The sequence below is a fragment of the Scyliorhinus canicula genome, chromosome 25 (assembly GCF_902713615.1).
Source record: "Scyliorhinus canicula chromosome 25, sScyCan1.1, whole genome shotgun sequence".
NCBI lineage: Eukaryota > Metazoa > Chordata > Chondrichthyes > Carcharhiniformes > Scyliorhinidae > Scyliorhinus > Scyliorhinus canicula.
Window position 1 is genome coordinate 3,131,530 of NC_052170.1, and position 16,449 is coordinate 3,147,978.

General features: G+C 59.4%; 1 protein-coding gene across 1 annotated transcript in view; it reads left to right on the forward strand.

Annotated features, from left to right (window-relative positions):
- The first annotated feature begins 2,318 nt into the window (after positions 1-2,318).
- LOC119956996 (adenylate kinase isoenzyme 5-like) overlaps positions 2,319-16,449 on the forward strand; it is a 38,010-nt gene continuing 23,879 nt past the window's right edge. The window contains exon 1 of the mRNA XM_038784580.1: positions 2,319-2,382. The gene's annotated coding sequence lies outside the window, so the exon portion shown is untranslated. The remainder of the gene's footprint in view (positions 2,383-16,449) is intronic.

Genomic DNA, 16,449 nt, shown 5'->3' on the forward strand with positions numbered 1-16,449 from the left:
AGAGTATACTCATCTCCACCAAGTGTATACTCATTCCACACAGTGTATACTCATTCCACCCAATGTATACCCATCCCACCCAGAGTATACCCATCCTACCCAGAGTATACCCATCCCACCCAGAGTATACCCATCCCACCCAGAGTATACTCATCTCACCCAGAGTATACTCATCCACCTAGATATACCCATCCCACCCAGTGTATACTCATTCCACCCAATGTATACCCATCCCACCCAGAGTATACCCATCCCACCCAGAGTATACCCATTCCACTCAGTGTATACTCATCTCACCCAGAGTATACTCATTCCACCCAGAGTATACTCATCTCACCCAGAGTATACTCATTCCACCCAGAGTATACCCATCCCACCCAGAGTATACTCATCTCACCCAGAGTATACCCATCCCACCCAGTGTATACTCATTCCACCCATGTATACCCAATCCCACCCAGAGTATACCCATCCTACCCAGAGTATACCCATCCCACCCAGAGTATACCCATCCCACCCAGAGTATACTCATCTCACCCAGTGTATACTCTCTCACCTAGAGTATACCCATCCCACCCAGTGTATACTCATTCCACCCAATGTATACCCATCCCACCCAGAGTATACCCAATCCCACCCAGAGTATACCCATCCCACCCAGTGTATACCCATCCCACCCAGAGTATACCCATCCCACCCAGAGTATACCCATCCCACCCAGTGTATACCCATCCCACCCAGTGTATACCCATCCCACCCAGAGTATACCCATCCCACCCAGTGTATACTCATCCCACCCAGAGTATACTCATCTCACCCAGAGTATACCCATCCCACCCAGTGTATACTCATCTCACCCAGAGTATACCCATCCCACCCAGTGTATACCCATCCCACCCAGTGTATACTCATCCCACCCAGTGTATACCCATCCCACCCAGTGTATACCCATCCCACCCAGTGTATACCCATCCCACCCAGTGTATACCCATCCCACCCAGAGTATACTCATCTCACCCAGAGTATACTCATCCCACCCAGTGTATATTCTGCATGGTAGCACAGTGTTTAGCCAGGGTCCCAGGTTTGATTCCCCACTGGGTGTGAAACAATAGTTGTCCACACCCTGTGGTCTTGCCTGTATTATTTCTCCCGCAAAAGAATCTTTAAATCCCAGATCAAGAGCAAGAAAGTGAGGAGACAGCGGGACTGAGGGAAGTATCATCACTGTTTTCACACTGTGGAGAGAGAAACGTGGAGTTCTCACATTTTCCTGACTGACCTGGGGCAGGAGAGTGACAAACATTTTGCAGCCTGGAAACTTCCACATCAAACAGCAACTCAACTCAGAGTCAATTCTAATTGGAGCTAAATCCAACTTTTTACAGCTGTTCTGAAACATTCCCCAAACTGACACATGATTTACAATAAAACTCCAGGTGCCATCAAAAGAAACCCAGGTGAAGCCTCTTAGACCCGTCTGGGCTGATAGAATCTACTCACACGACACTACCTAGCAACGCTCCACAGTGAAATAATGTAAATTAATAAATAAATAGCTTTCTGTACAGAACAGTCTGTTTGGAGTGGCAGCCAGAGAGAGAGGGGGGGGGGGGGGGGAAAGGAGCAGCGAGGGAGTGAAATAGAGAGGCAGAGAAAGAAATTCAGACACAGAGAGAAATAGTGAGAGAGATTCAGAGAGAGGGAGCGATTCAGGGACAGAGAGAGATTCAGAGAGAGGGAGAGAAATAGAGAGAGATTCCGAGAGGGACAGATTCAGAGACAGATACAGAGACACGCAGAGAGAACGAGGCAGTCACGGAGAAAGGGAGACCCACGGGAATAGAGAGAGTGAAATAGAGACAGAGGAAGGAGGAAGTGTGTGACTGAGAGAGAAAAAAGACAGGTAGAGAGAAAAAGTGTGACCCGAGAGAGAGAGAAAGAGGAGGGAGGGAGGGAAAGAGAGAAAAAAAAGGAGTGAAAGAAAAAGAAAGGGAGGGAAAGAGACAAAAAGGGAGGGAGAGGGAGAGAGAGGGGGAAGGAAGAGACGGAGGGAGAGGAGAGAGGCAGAGACGAGAGGAGAGGGTTGCGGTGAGAGAGGTAGACAGGGAGAGGAGAGAGCTAGGGAGAGAAGGGAGAGGGAAAGGACCGGGGAAGGAGAGGGAGCGAGGGGGGAGGGAGGGAGAAGGATACGGAGAAAGAGGGAGGTAGAGAGGGAGAGGCAGAGGGAGGGTAGAGAGAGAGAGGGAGAGAACATAGAAGGCGAGAGGGAGGAGGGAGAGTCGCAACATCACGGGGCACAAGGAGGTTGTTGGGGGGAAGCTGTCAGATGTCTGAAGCCAAAGATTACATTTCCAAAAGGCAAATCCCTTTGCTTTCGAGGTAAGATTCAGATAGATACACTACCCAAACCCCACTACCCTGCGACCCAAACCCCACTACCCTGCTACCCAACCCACTACCCTGCTCCCCACTACCCTGCTACCCTGCTACCCTAACCCCACTACCCTGCTACCCTAACCCCACTACCCTAACCCACTACCCTGCTACCCAAACCCCACTACCCTGCTACCCAAACCCCACTACCCTGCTACCCTCACCCCACTGCCCTGCTACCCTCACCCCACTGCCCTGCTACCCTCACCCCACTGCCCTGCTACCCAACCCCACTACCCTGCTACCCTAAACCCCACTACCCTGCTACCCTCACCCCACTGCCCTGCTACCCAAACCCACTACCCTGCTACCCAACCCCACTACCCCTGCTACCCAACCCCACTACCCTGCTACCCAAACCCCACTACCCTGCTACCCTAACCCCACTACCCTGCTACCCAAACCCCACTGCCCTGCTACCCTAACCCCACTACCCTGCTACCCAAACCCCACTAACCCTCTACCCAAACCCCACTAACCCTGCTACCCAAACCCCACTGCCCTGCTACACCAAACCCCACTACCCTGCTACCCAAACCCCACTACCCTGCTACCCAAACCCCACTACCCTGCTACCCAAACCCCACTACCTGCTACCCTAACCCCACTACCACCTGCTACCCAAACCCCACTACCCTGCTACCCAAACCCCACTACCCTGCTACCAAACCCCACTACCCAAACCCCACTACCCTGCTACCCAAACCCCACATACCCTGCTACCCTAACCCCACTACCCTGCTACCCAAACCCCACTACCCTGCTACCCAAACCCCACTACCCTGCTACCCAAACCCTGCTACCCAAACCCCACTACCCTGCTACCCTCACCCCACTGCCCTGCTACCCTAACCCCACTACCCTGCTACCCTCAACCCCACTACCCTGCTACCCTAACCCCACTACCCTGCTACCCAAACCCCACTGCCCTGCTACCCTAACCCCACTGCCCTGCTACCCTAACCCCACTACCCTGCTACCCTAACCCCACTACCCTGCTACCCTCACCCCACTGCCCTGCTACCCTCACCCCACTACCCTGCTACCCAAACCCCACTACCCTGCTACCCCAAACCCCACTGCCCTGCTACCCTCACCCCACTACCCTGCTACCCAAACCCCACTACCCTGCTACCCTAACCCCACTACCCTGCTACCCAAACCCCACTACCCTGCTACCCAAACCCCACTAACCTGCTACCCACTACCCTGCTACCCAAACCCCCACTACCCTGCTACCCTCACCCCACTACCCTGCTACCCAAACCCCACTACCCTCCTACCCTCACCCCACGCCCTGCTACCCAAACCCCACTACCCTGCTACCCAAACCCACTACCCTGCTACCCAAATCCCACTACCCTGCTACCCAAACCCCACTACCCTGCTACCCAAACCCCAATACACTGCTACCCAAACCCCACCTACCCTGCTACCAAACCCCATACCCTGCTACCCAAACCCCACTACACTGCTACCCTAACCCACTACCCAAACCCCACTTACCCTGCTACCCAACCCCACTACCCTGCTACCCTCACCCCACTACCCTGCTACCCAAACCCCACTACCCTGCTACCCTAACCCCATACCCTGTTACCCAAACCCCATTACCCTGCTACCCAAACCCCACTACCCTGCTACCCTAACCCCACTAACTGCTACCCACTACCCTGCTACCCAACCCACTACCCTGCTACCCTCACCCACTACCCTGCTACCCTAACCCCATACCTGCTACCCAAACCCCACTACCCTGCTACCCAAACCCCACTACCCTGCTACCAAACCCCACTACCCTGCTACCCTAACCCCACTACCTGCTACCCAAACCCCACTACCCTGCTACCCAAACACCACTACCCTGCTACCCAAACCCCACTACCCAAACCCCACTACCCCGCTACCCAAACCCACTACCTGCTACCCAAACCCCACTACCCAAACCCCACTACCCTGCTACCAAACCCCACTACCTGCTACCCAAACCCACTACCCTGCTACCCTAACCCCACTACCAAAACCCCATGCCCTGCTACCAAACCCCACTACCCTGCTACCCTAACCCACTACCCTGCTACCCAAAACCCCACTACCCTGCTACCCAAACCCACTACCCGGTACCCAAACCCCACTACCCAAACCCTGCTACCAAAACCCCACTAACCTGCTACCCTAAACCCCACTAACCTGCTACCCACTACCCTGCTACCCTAACCCACTACCCTGTACCCTCACCCCACTACCTGCTACCCTCACCCCACTAACCCTGCTACCCATACCCCACTACCCTGCTACCCTCACCCCACTAAACCTGCTACCCCTAAAACCCACTACCCCTGCTACCCAAACCCACTACCCTGCTACCCAAACCCCACTACCCTGCTAACCCTCACCCCCACTACCCTGCTACCCAAACCCCACGACCCTGCTACCCGAAACCCCACTAACCCTGCTACCCTCAACCCCACTTACCCTGCTACCCAAACCCCACTACCCTGCTACCCTAACCCCATACCCTGGCCTTAACCCTCCACACCCACTCACCCTGCTGCTACCAAACCCCACGAACCTGCTACCCTAACCCCCACTAACCTGCTACCTCACCCCACTATCCCTGCTAACCCAAACCCCACTACCCTGCTACCCAAACCCACTACCCCTGCTCCCACTACCCTGCTAACCCAAACCCCACTACCCTGCTACCTCACCCCACTGCCTGCTACCCAAACCCCACTACCCTGCTACCCTCACCCCCACTACCCTGCTACCCTAACCCCACTACCCTGCTACCCTAACCCCACTACCCTGCTACCCTAACCCCACTACCCTGCTACCCTCACCCACCTGCCCTGCTACCCAAACCCCACTACCCAAACCCCACTACCCTGCTACCCAAACCCCACTACCCTGCTACCCTCACCCCACTACCCTGCTACCCAAACCCCACTACCCTGCTACCCTCACCCCACTACCCTGCTACCCTCACCCCACTGCCCTAACCCCACTGCCCTAACCCCACTACCCTGCTACCCTCACCCCACTACCCTGCTACCCAAACCCCACTACCCTGCTACCCAAACCCCACTACCCTGCTACCCTCACCCCACTGCCCTGCTACCCTCACCCCACTGCCCTAACCCCACTGCCCTCACCCCACTACCCTGCTACCCAAACCCCACTACCCTGCCACCCAAACCCCACTACCCTGCTACCCAAACCCCACTACCCTGCTACCCTAACCCCACTACCCTGCTACCCAAACCCCACTACCCTGCTACCCTAATCCCACTACCCTGCTACCCAAACCCCACTACCCTCCTACCCTAACCCCACTACCCTGCTACCCTAACCCCACTACCCTGCTACCCTAACCCCACTACCCTGCTACCCAAACCCCACTACCCTGCTACCCAAACCCCACTACCCTGCTACCCTCACCCCACTACCCTGCTACCCAAACCCCACTACCCTGCTACCCAAAACCCACTACCCTGCTACCCTCACCCCACTACCCTGCTACCCAAACCCCACTACCCTGCTACCCTCACCCCACTACACTGCTACCCTCACCCCACTACCCTGCTACCCAAACCCCACTACCCTGCTACCCTCACCCCAATACCCTGCTACCCAAACCCCACTACCCTGCTACCCTCACCCCAATACCCTGCTACCCAAACCCCACTACCCTGCTACCCTCACCCCAATACCCTGCTACCCAAACCACACTACCCTGCTACCCTAACCCCACTACCCTGCTACCCTCACCCCACTGCCCTGCTACCCAAACCCCACTACCCTGCTACCCTCACCACACTGCCCTGCTACCCAAACCCCACTACCCTGCTACCCTCACCCCACTACCCTGCTACCCTAACCCCACTACCCTGCTACCCTCACCCCACTACCCTGCTACCCTAACCCCACTACCCTGCTACCCTAACCCCACTACCCTGCTACCCAAACCCCACTACCCTGCTACCCAAACCCCACTACCCTGCTACCCTCACCCCACTACCCTGCTACCCTAACCCCACTACCCTGCTACCCAAACCCCACTACCCTGCTACCCAAACCCCACTACCCTGCTACCCAAACCCCACTACCCTGCTACCCTAACCCCACTACCCTGCTACCCTAACCCCACTACCCTGCTACCCAAACCCCACTACCCTGCTACCCTCACCCCACTACCCTGCTACCCTAACCCCACTACCCTGCTACCCTAACCCCACTACCCTGCTACCCTAACCCCACTACCCTGCTACCCAAACCCCACTACCCTGCTACCCTAACCCCACTACCCTGCTACCCTAACCCCACTACCCTGCTACCCAAACCCCATTACCCTGCTACCCAAACCCCACTACCCAAACCCTGCTACCCAAACCCCACTAACCTGCTACCCTAACCCCACTACCCTGCTACCCAAACCCCACTAACCTGCTACCCTAACCCCACTACCCTGCTACCCAAACCCCACTAACCTGCTACCCAAACCCCACTACCCTGCTACCCAAACCCCACTACCCTGCTACCCAAACCCCACTACCCTGCTACCCAAACCCCACTACCCTGCTACCCTAACCCCACTACCCTGCAACCCAAACCCCACTACCCTGCTACCCAAACCCCACTACCCAAACCCCACTACCCTGCTACCCAAACCCCACTACCCTGCTACCCAAACCCCACTACCCTGCTACCCTAACCCCACTACCCTGCTACCCTAACCCCATTACCCTGCTACCCAAACCCCACTACCCTGCTACCCTCACCCCACTGCCCTGCTACCCTCACCCCACTACCCTGCTACCCTCACCCCACTACCCTGCTACCCTCACCCCAGTACCCTGCTACCCTCACCCCACTGCCCTGCTACCCTCACCCCACTACCCTGCTACCCTCACCCCACTACCCTGCTACCCTAACCCCACTACCCTGCTACCCTAACCCCACTGCCCTGCTACCCTCACCCCACTACCCTGCTACCCTCACCCCACTACCCTGCTACCCTCACCCCACTACCCTGCTACCCTAACCCCACTACCCTGCTACCCTCACCCCACTGCCCTGCTACCCTCACCCCACTACCCTGCTACCCTCACCCCACTCCCCTGCTACCCTCACCCCACTACCCTGCTACCCTCACCCCACTACCCTGCTACCCTCACCCCACTGCCCTAACCCCACTGCCCTAACCCCACTACCCTGCTACCCTCACCCCACTACCCTGCTACCCTCACCCCACTACCCTGCTACCCAAACCCCACTACCCTGCTACCCTCACCCCACTACCCTGCTACCCAAACCCCACTACCCTGCTACCCTAACCCCACTACCCTGCTACCCTCACCCCACTACCCCTGCTACCCAAACCCCACTACCCTGCTACCCTCACCCCACTGCCCTGCTACCCTCACCCCACTGCCCTAACCCCACTGCCCTAACCCCACTACCCTGCTACCCTCACCCCACTACCCTGCTACCCAAACCCCACTACACTGCTACCCAAACCCCACTACCCTGCTACCCTAACCCCACTACCCTGCTACCCTCACCCCACTACCCTGCTACCCAAAACCCACTACCCTGCTACCCTAACCCCACTACCCTGCTACCCAAACCCCACTACCCTGCTACCCTAACCCCACTACCCTGCTACCCAAACCCCACTACCCTGCTACCCTAACCCCACTACCCTGCTACCCTAACCCCACTACCCTGCTACCCTAACCCCACTACCCTGCTACCCAAACCCCACTACCCTGCTACCCTCACCCCACTACCCTGCTACCCAAACCCCACTACCCTGCTACCCAAACCCCACTACCCTGCTACCCAAACCCCACTACCCTGCTACCCTCACCCCACTACCCTGCTACCCAAACCCCACTACCCTGCTACCCAAACCCCACTACCCTGCTACCCTAACCCCACTACCCTGCTACCCTAACCCCACTACCCTGCTACCCTCACCCCACTACCCTGCTACCCAAACCCCACTACCCTGCTACCCAAACCCCACTACCCTGCTACCCAAACCCCACTGCCCTGCTACCCTAACCCCACTACCCTGCTACCCAAACCCCACTACCCTAACCCCACTACCCTGCTACCCAAACCCCACTACCCTGCTACCCAAACCCCACTACCCTGCTACCCAAACCCCACTACCCTAACCCCACTACCCTGCTACCCTAACCCCACTACCCTAACCCCACTGCCCACTGCCCTAACCCCACTGCCCTAACCCCACTGCCCTAACCCCACTGCCCTAACCCCACTGCCCTAACCCCACTGCCCTAACCCCACTACCCAAACCCCACTGCCCTGCTACCCAAACCCCACTACCCTGCTACCCTAACCCCACTACCCTGCTACCCAAACCCCACTACCCTGCTACCCTAACCCCACTACCCTGCTACCCAAACCCCACTACCCTGCTACCCAAACCCCACTGCCCTGCTACCCAAACCCCACTACCCTGCTACCCTAACCCCACTACCCCACTACCCAAACCCCACTACCCTGCTACCCAAACCCCACTACCCTAACCCCACTGCCCACTGCCCTAACCCCACTGCCCTAACCCCACTGCCCTAACCCCACTGCCCTAACCCCACTGCCCTAACCCCACTTCCCCACTGCCCTAACCCCACTGCCCTAACCCCACTGCCCTAACCCCACTGCCCTAACCCCACTGCCCACTGCCCAAACCCCACTGCCCAAACCCCACTGCCCTAACCCCACTGCCCACTGCCCTAACCCCACTGCCCTAACCCCACTGCCCTAACCCCACTGCCCTAACCCCACTGACCTAACCCCACTGCCCTAACCCCACTGCCCACTGCCCTAACCCCACTGCCCACTGCCCTAACCCCACTGCCCTAACCCCACTGCCCAAACCCCACTGCCCTAACCCCACTGCCCTAACCCCACTGCCCTACCCCCACTGCCCTAACCCCACTGCCCTAACCCCACTGCCCACTGCCCTAACCCCACTGCCCTAACCCCACTGCCCTAACCCCACTGCCCTAACCCCACTGCCCTAACCCCACTGCCCACTGCCCTAACCCCACTGCCCTAACCCCACTGCCCTAACCCCACTGCCCTAACCCCACTGACCTAACCCCACTGCCCTAACCCCACTGCCCACTGCCCTAACCCCACTGCCCTAACCCCACTGCCCTAACCCCACTGCCCAAACCCCACTGCCCTAACCCCACTGCCCTAACCCCACTGCCCTACCCCCACTGCCCTAACCCCACTGCCCTAACCCCACTGCACACTGCCCTAACCCCACTGCCCTAACCCCACTGCCCTAACCCCACTGCCCTAACCCCACTGCCCTAACCCCACTGCCCACTGCCCTAACCACACTGCCCTAACCCCACTGCCCTAACCCCACTGCCCTAACCCCACTGCCCTAACCCCACTGCCCACTGCCCTAACCCCACTGCCCTAACCCCACTGCCCTAACCCCACTGCCCTACCCCACTGCCCTAACCCCACTGCCCTAACCCCACTGCCCTAACCCCACTGCCCACTGCCCTAACCCCACTGCCCAAACCCCACTGCCCTAACCCCACTGTCCACTGCCCTAACCCCACTGCCCTAACCCTACTGCCCTAACCCCACTGCCCTAACCCCACTGCCCTAACCCCACTGCCCTAACCCCACTGCCCTAACCCCACTGCCCTCACCCCACTGCCCTAACCCCACTGCCCTAACCCCACTGCCCTAACCCCACTGCCCACTGCCCTAACCCCACTGCCCTAACCCCACTGCCCTAACCCCACTGCCCTAACCCCACTGCCCTAACCCCACTGCCCTAACCCCACTGCCCTAACCCCACTGCCCACTGCCCTAACCCCACTGCCCTAACCCCACTGCCCTAACCCCACTGCCCTAACCCCACTGCCCTAACCCCACTGCCCTAACCCCACTGCCCTAACCCCACTGCCCTAACCCCACTGCCCTAACCCCACTGCCCTAACCCCACTGCCCACTGCCCTAACCCCACTGCCCTAACCCCACTGCCCTAACCCCACTGCCCTAACCCCACTGCCCTAACCCCACTGCCCTAACCCCACTGCCCTAACCCCACTGCCGTAACCCCACTGCCCACTGCCCTAACCCCACTGCCCTAACCCCACTGCCCTAACCCCACTGCCCACTGCCCTAACCCCACTGCCCTAACCCCAGTGCCCTAACCCCACTGCCCTAACCCCACTGCCCTAACCCCACTGCCCTAACCCCACTGCCCTAACCCCACTGAAATCTCTGTGATCTAACAGGTTAACAACTGACTTGGCTGCTGGAGCTAATGTGTGTGAAACTCTCAGAGAACCACAGCAACTTCTCCCTGGGCTGGGCGGTGGGGGGGGGGGGGGGGGGGCTGCAGGGGGATGTGTGTGTGTGGGGGGATGGGGGGGTGGGGATATGTGTGTGTGGGGGGGATGTGTGTGTGGGGGGATGGGGGTGTGGGGATATGTGTGTGTGTGGGGAATGGGGGGTGTGGGGATATGTGTGTGTGGGGTGGATGTGTGTGGGGAATGGGGGGGTGGGGGTGGGGGAGATGTAGGGGGGGTGTGAGTGTGTGTGTCTGTGTGTGTGAGTGAATGTGTGAGAGAGTTTGTGAGTGTGTGCTGGACATGTGATTACAGGATGAGCTGGGGGATTGGGATGAGCTGGGGGATTGGGATGAGCTGGGGGATTGGGAGTTGGGATGAGCTGGGAGATTGGGATGAGCTGGGGAATTGGGAGTTGGGATGAGCTGGGGGATTGGGATGAGCTGTGGGATTGGGAGGTGGGATGAGCTGGGGGATTGGGAGCTGTGATGAGCTGGGGGATTGGGATGAGCTGGGGGATTGTGAGTTGGGATGAGCTGGGAGTTTGGGTTGAGCTGGGGGATTGGGAGTTGGGATGAGCTGGGGGATTGGGATGAGCTGGGGCAGTGGGATGAGCTGGCAGATTGGGAGTTGGGATGAGCTGGCTGATTGGGAGTTGGGATGAGCTGGGGGATTGGGATGAGCTGGCGGATTGGGAGTTGGGATGAGCTGGCGAATTGGGAGTTGGGATGAGCTGGGGGATTGGGAGTTTGGATGAGCTGGGGGATTGGGATGAGCTGGCGGATTGGGAGTTGGGATGAGCTGGGGGATTGGGAGTTGGGATGAGCTGGGGGATTGGGATGAGCTGGCGGATTGGGAGTTGGGATGAGCTGGCGGATTGGGAGTTGGGATGAGCTGGCGGATTGGGAGTTGGGTTGAGCTGGGGGATTGGGAGTTGGGATGAGCTGGGGGATTGGGAGTTGGGATGAGCTGGGAGATTGGGTGTTGCGATGAGCTGGGGGATTGGGAGTTGGGATGAGCTGGGAGATTGGGATGAGCTGGCGGATTAAGAGTTGGGATGAGCTGGGGGATTGGGAGTTGGGATCAGCTGGCGGATTGGGAGTTGGGATGAGCTGGGGGATTGGGAGTTGGGATGAGCTGGGGGATTGGGAGTTGGGATCAGCTGGCGGATTGGGAGTTGGGATGAGCTGGCGGATTAAGAGTTGGGTTGAGCCAGGCTGTGAGGATTCAAGTCCAAAACTACAACCTTCCGCAGGGATGGCCAGATTTTGTGTACAAACCTGTTTTGATTGGAAAGCCAGCAACCACGGTCCGGATTCTCACTTCCTGACTCTAAGTGCTGACGCCAACGGAGAATCCGTGGACTTTCACGTCAGAAAAATTGGCGCCTCACCTGTACTGATTCCACTACAGGTGAGGGGCTAGCACAGGCGCAGTGTGGAACACCATCGAAACTCACGGAAAACCCCACTGCCCACTGCCTTAACCCCACTGCCCACTGCCCTAACCCCACTGCCCTAACCCCACTGCCCACTGCCCTAACCCCACTGCCCTAACCCCACTGCCCTAACCCCACTGCCCTAACCCCACGGCCCACTGCCCTAACCCCACTGCCCTAACCCCACTGCCCTAACCCCACTGCCCTAACCCCACTGCCCTAACCCCACTGCCCACTGCCCTAACCCCACTGCCCTAACCCCACTGCCCTAACCCCACTGCCCTAACCCCACTGCCCTAACCCCACTGCCCTAACCCCACTGCCCTAACCGCACTGCCCTAACCCCACTGCCCTAACCCCACTGCCCACTGCCCTAACCCCACTGCCCTAACCCCACTGCCCTAACCCCACTGCCCTAACCCCACTGCCCTAACCGCACTGCCCTAACCCCACTGCCCTAACCCCACTGCCCTAACCCCACTGCCCCACTGCCCACTGCCCTCACCCCACTGCCCACTGCCCTCACCCCACTGCCCTAACCCCACTGCCCTAACCCCACTGCCCTAACCCCACTGCCCTAACCCACTGCCCTACCCCACTGCCCTAACCCCACTGCCCTAACCCCACTGCCCTAACCCCACTGCCCTAACCCCACTGCCCTAACCCCACTGACCTAACCCCACTGCCCTAACCCCACTGCCCTAACTCCACTGCCCTAACCCCACTGCCCTAACCCCACTGCCCTAACCCCACTGCCCTAACCCCACTGCCCACTGCCCTAACCCACTGCCCTAACCCCACTGCCCTAACCCCACTGCCCTAACCCCACTGCCCTAACCCCACTGCCCTAACCCCACTGCCCTAACCCCACTGCCCTAACCCCACTGCCCTAACCCCACTGCCCACTGCCCTAACCCCACTGCCCTAACCCCACTGCCTTAACCCCACTGCCCCGATTGGAAAGCCAGCAACCACGGTCCGGATTCTCACTTCCTGACTCTAAGTGCTGACGCCAACGGAGAATCCGTGGACTTTCACGTCAGAAAAATTGGCGCCTCACCTGTACTGATTCCACTACAGGTGAGGGGCTAGCACAGGCGCAGTGTGGAACACCATCGAAACTCACGGAAAACCCCACTGCCCACTGCCTTAACCCCACTGCCCACTGCCCTAACCCCACTGCCCTAACCCCACTGCCCACTGCCCTAACCCCACTGCCCTAACCCCACTGCCCTAACCCCACTGCCCTAACCCCACGGCCCACTGCCCTAACCCCACTGCCCTAACCCCACTGCCCTAACCCCACTGTCCACTGCCCTAACCCCACTGCCCTAACCCCACTGCCCTAACCCCACTGCCCTAACCCCACTGCCCTAACCCCACTGCCCTAACCCCACTGCCCTAACCCCACTGCCCTAACCCCACTGCCCACTGCCCTAACCCCACTGCCCTAACCCCACTGCCCTAACCCCACTGCCCTAACCCCACTGCCCTAACCCCACTGCCCTAACCCCACTGCCCTAACCCCACTGCCCACTGCCCTAACCCCACTGCCCTAACCCCACTGCCCTAACCCCACTGCCCTAACCCCACTGCCCTAACCCCACTGCCCTAACCGCACTGCCCTAACCCCACTGCCCTAACCCCACTGCCCACTGCCCTAACCCCACTGCCCTAACCCCACTGCCCTAACCCCACTGCCCTAACCCCACTGCCCTAACCGCACTGCCCTAACCCCACTGCCCTAACCCCACTGCCCTAACCCCACTGCCCCACTGCCCACTGCCCTCACCCCACTGCCCACTGCCCTCACCCCACTGCCCTAACCCCACTGCCCTAACCCCACTGCCCTAACCCCACTGCCCTAACCCCACTGCCCTACCCCACTGCCCTAACCCCACTGCCCTAACCCCACTGCCCTAACCCCACTGCCCTAACCCCACTGCCCTAACCCCACTGCCCACTGCCCTAACCCCACTGCCCTAACCCCACTGCCTTAACCCCACTGCCCTAACCCCACTGCCCACTGCCCTAACCCCACTGCCTTAACCCCACTGCCTTAACCCCACTGCCCTAACCCCACTGCCCTAACCCCACTGCCCTAACCCCACTGCCCTAACCCCACTGCCCTAGCCCCACTGCCCTAACCGCACTGCCCTAACCCCACTGCCCTAACCCCACTGCCCACTGCCCTAACCCCACTGCCCTAACCCCACTGCCCTAACCGCACTGCCCTAACCCCACTGCCCTAACCCCACTGCCCCACTGCCCTAACCCCACTGCCTTAACCCCACTGCCCTAACCCCACTGCCCACTGCCCTAACCCCACTGCCTTAACCCCACTGCCTTAACCCCACTGCCCTAACCCCACTGCCCTAACCCCACTGCCCTAACCCCACTGCCCTAACCCCACTGCCTTAACCCCACTGCCCCAACCCCACTGCCCCAACCCCACTGTCCACTGCCCTAACCCCACTGCCCTAACCCCACTGCCCACTGCCCTAACCCCACTGCCCTAACCACACTGCCCTAACCCCACTGCCCTAACCCCACTGCCCTAACCCCACTGCCCTAACCCCACTTTCCAAACCCCACTGCCCTAACCCCACTGCCCAAACCCCACTGCCCACTGCCCTAACCCCACAACCCTAACCCCACTGACCTAACCCCACTGCCCTAACCCCACTGCCCTAACCCCACTGCCCTAACCCCACTGCCCTAACCCCACTGCCCTGACCCCACTGCCCACTGCCCTAACCCCACTGCCCTAACCCCACTGCCCTAACCCCACTGCCCTAACCCCACTGCCCTAACCCCACTGCCGTAACCCCACTGCCCACTGCCCTAACCCCACTGCCCTAACCCCACTGCCCACTGCCCTATCCCCACTGCCCTAACCCCACTGCCCTAACCCCACTGCCCTAACCCCACTGCCCTAACCCCACTGCCCTAACCCCACTGCCCTAACCCCACTGCCCACTGCCCTAACCCCACTGCCCTAACCCCACTGCATTAACCCCACTGCCCTAACCCCACTGCCCTAACCCCACTGCCCTAACCCCACTGCCCTAACCCCACTGAAATCTCTGTGATCTAACAGGTTAACAACTGACTTGGCTGCTGGAGCTAATGTGTGTGAAACTCTCAGTGAACCACAGCAACTTCTCCCTGGGCTGGGCGGTGGGGGGGGGGGGGGGGGCTGCAGGGGGATGTGTGTGTGTGGGGGGATGGGGGGGGTGGGGATATGTGTGTGTGGGGGGGATGTGTGTGTGGGGGGTGGGTGGGGATATGTGTGTGTGGGGTGGATGTGTGTGGGGAATGGGGGGGTGGGGGTGGGGGAGATGTAGGGGGGTATGTGAGTGTGTGTGTCTGTGTGTGTGAGTGAATGTGTGAGAGAGTTTGTGAGTGTGTGCTGGACATGTGATTACAGGATGAGCTGGGGGATTGGGATGAGCTGAGGGATTGGGATGAGCTGGGGGATTGGGAGTTGGGATGAGCTGGGAGATTGGGATGAGCTGGGGAATTGGGAGTTGGGATGAGCTGGGGGATTGGGATGAGCTGTGGGATTGGGAGGTGGGATGAGCTGGGGGATTGGGAGCTGGGATGAGCTGGGGGATTGGGATGAGCTGGGGGATTGGGAGTTGGGATGAGCTGGGAGATTGGGATGAGCTGGGGGATTGGGAGTTGGGATGAGCTGGGGGATTGGGATGAGCTGGGGCAGTGGGATGAGCTGGCAGATTGGGAGTTGGGATGAGCTGGCGGATTGGGAGTTGGGATGAGCTGGGGGATTGGGATGAGCTGGCGGATTGGGAGTTGGGATGAGCTTGCGGATTTGGAGTTATGATGAGCTGGCGGATTGGGATGAGCTGGCGGATTGGGAGTCGGGATGAGCTGAGGATTGGGAGTTGGGATGAGCTGGGGGATTGGGATGAGCTGGGGGATTGGGAGTTGGGATGAGCTGGCGGATTGGGAGTTGGGTTGAGCTGGCGGATTGGGAGTTGGGTTGAGCTGGGGGATTGGGAGTTGGGATGAGCTGGGGGATTGGGAGTTGGGATGAGCTGGGAGATTGGGAGTTGGGATGAGCTGGGGGATTGGGAGTTGGGATGAGCTGGGAGATTGGGATGAGCTGGCGGATTAAGAGTTGGGATGAGCTGGCGGATTGGGAGTTGGGTTGAGCTGGGGGATTGGGAGTTGGGATGAGCTGGCGGATTGGGAGTT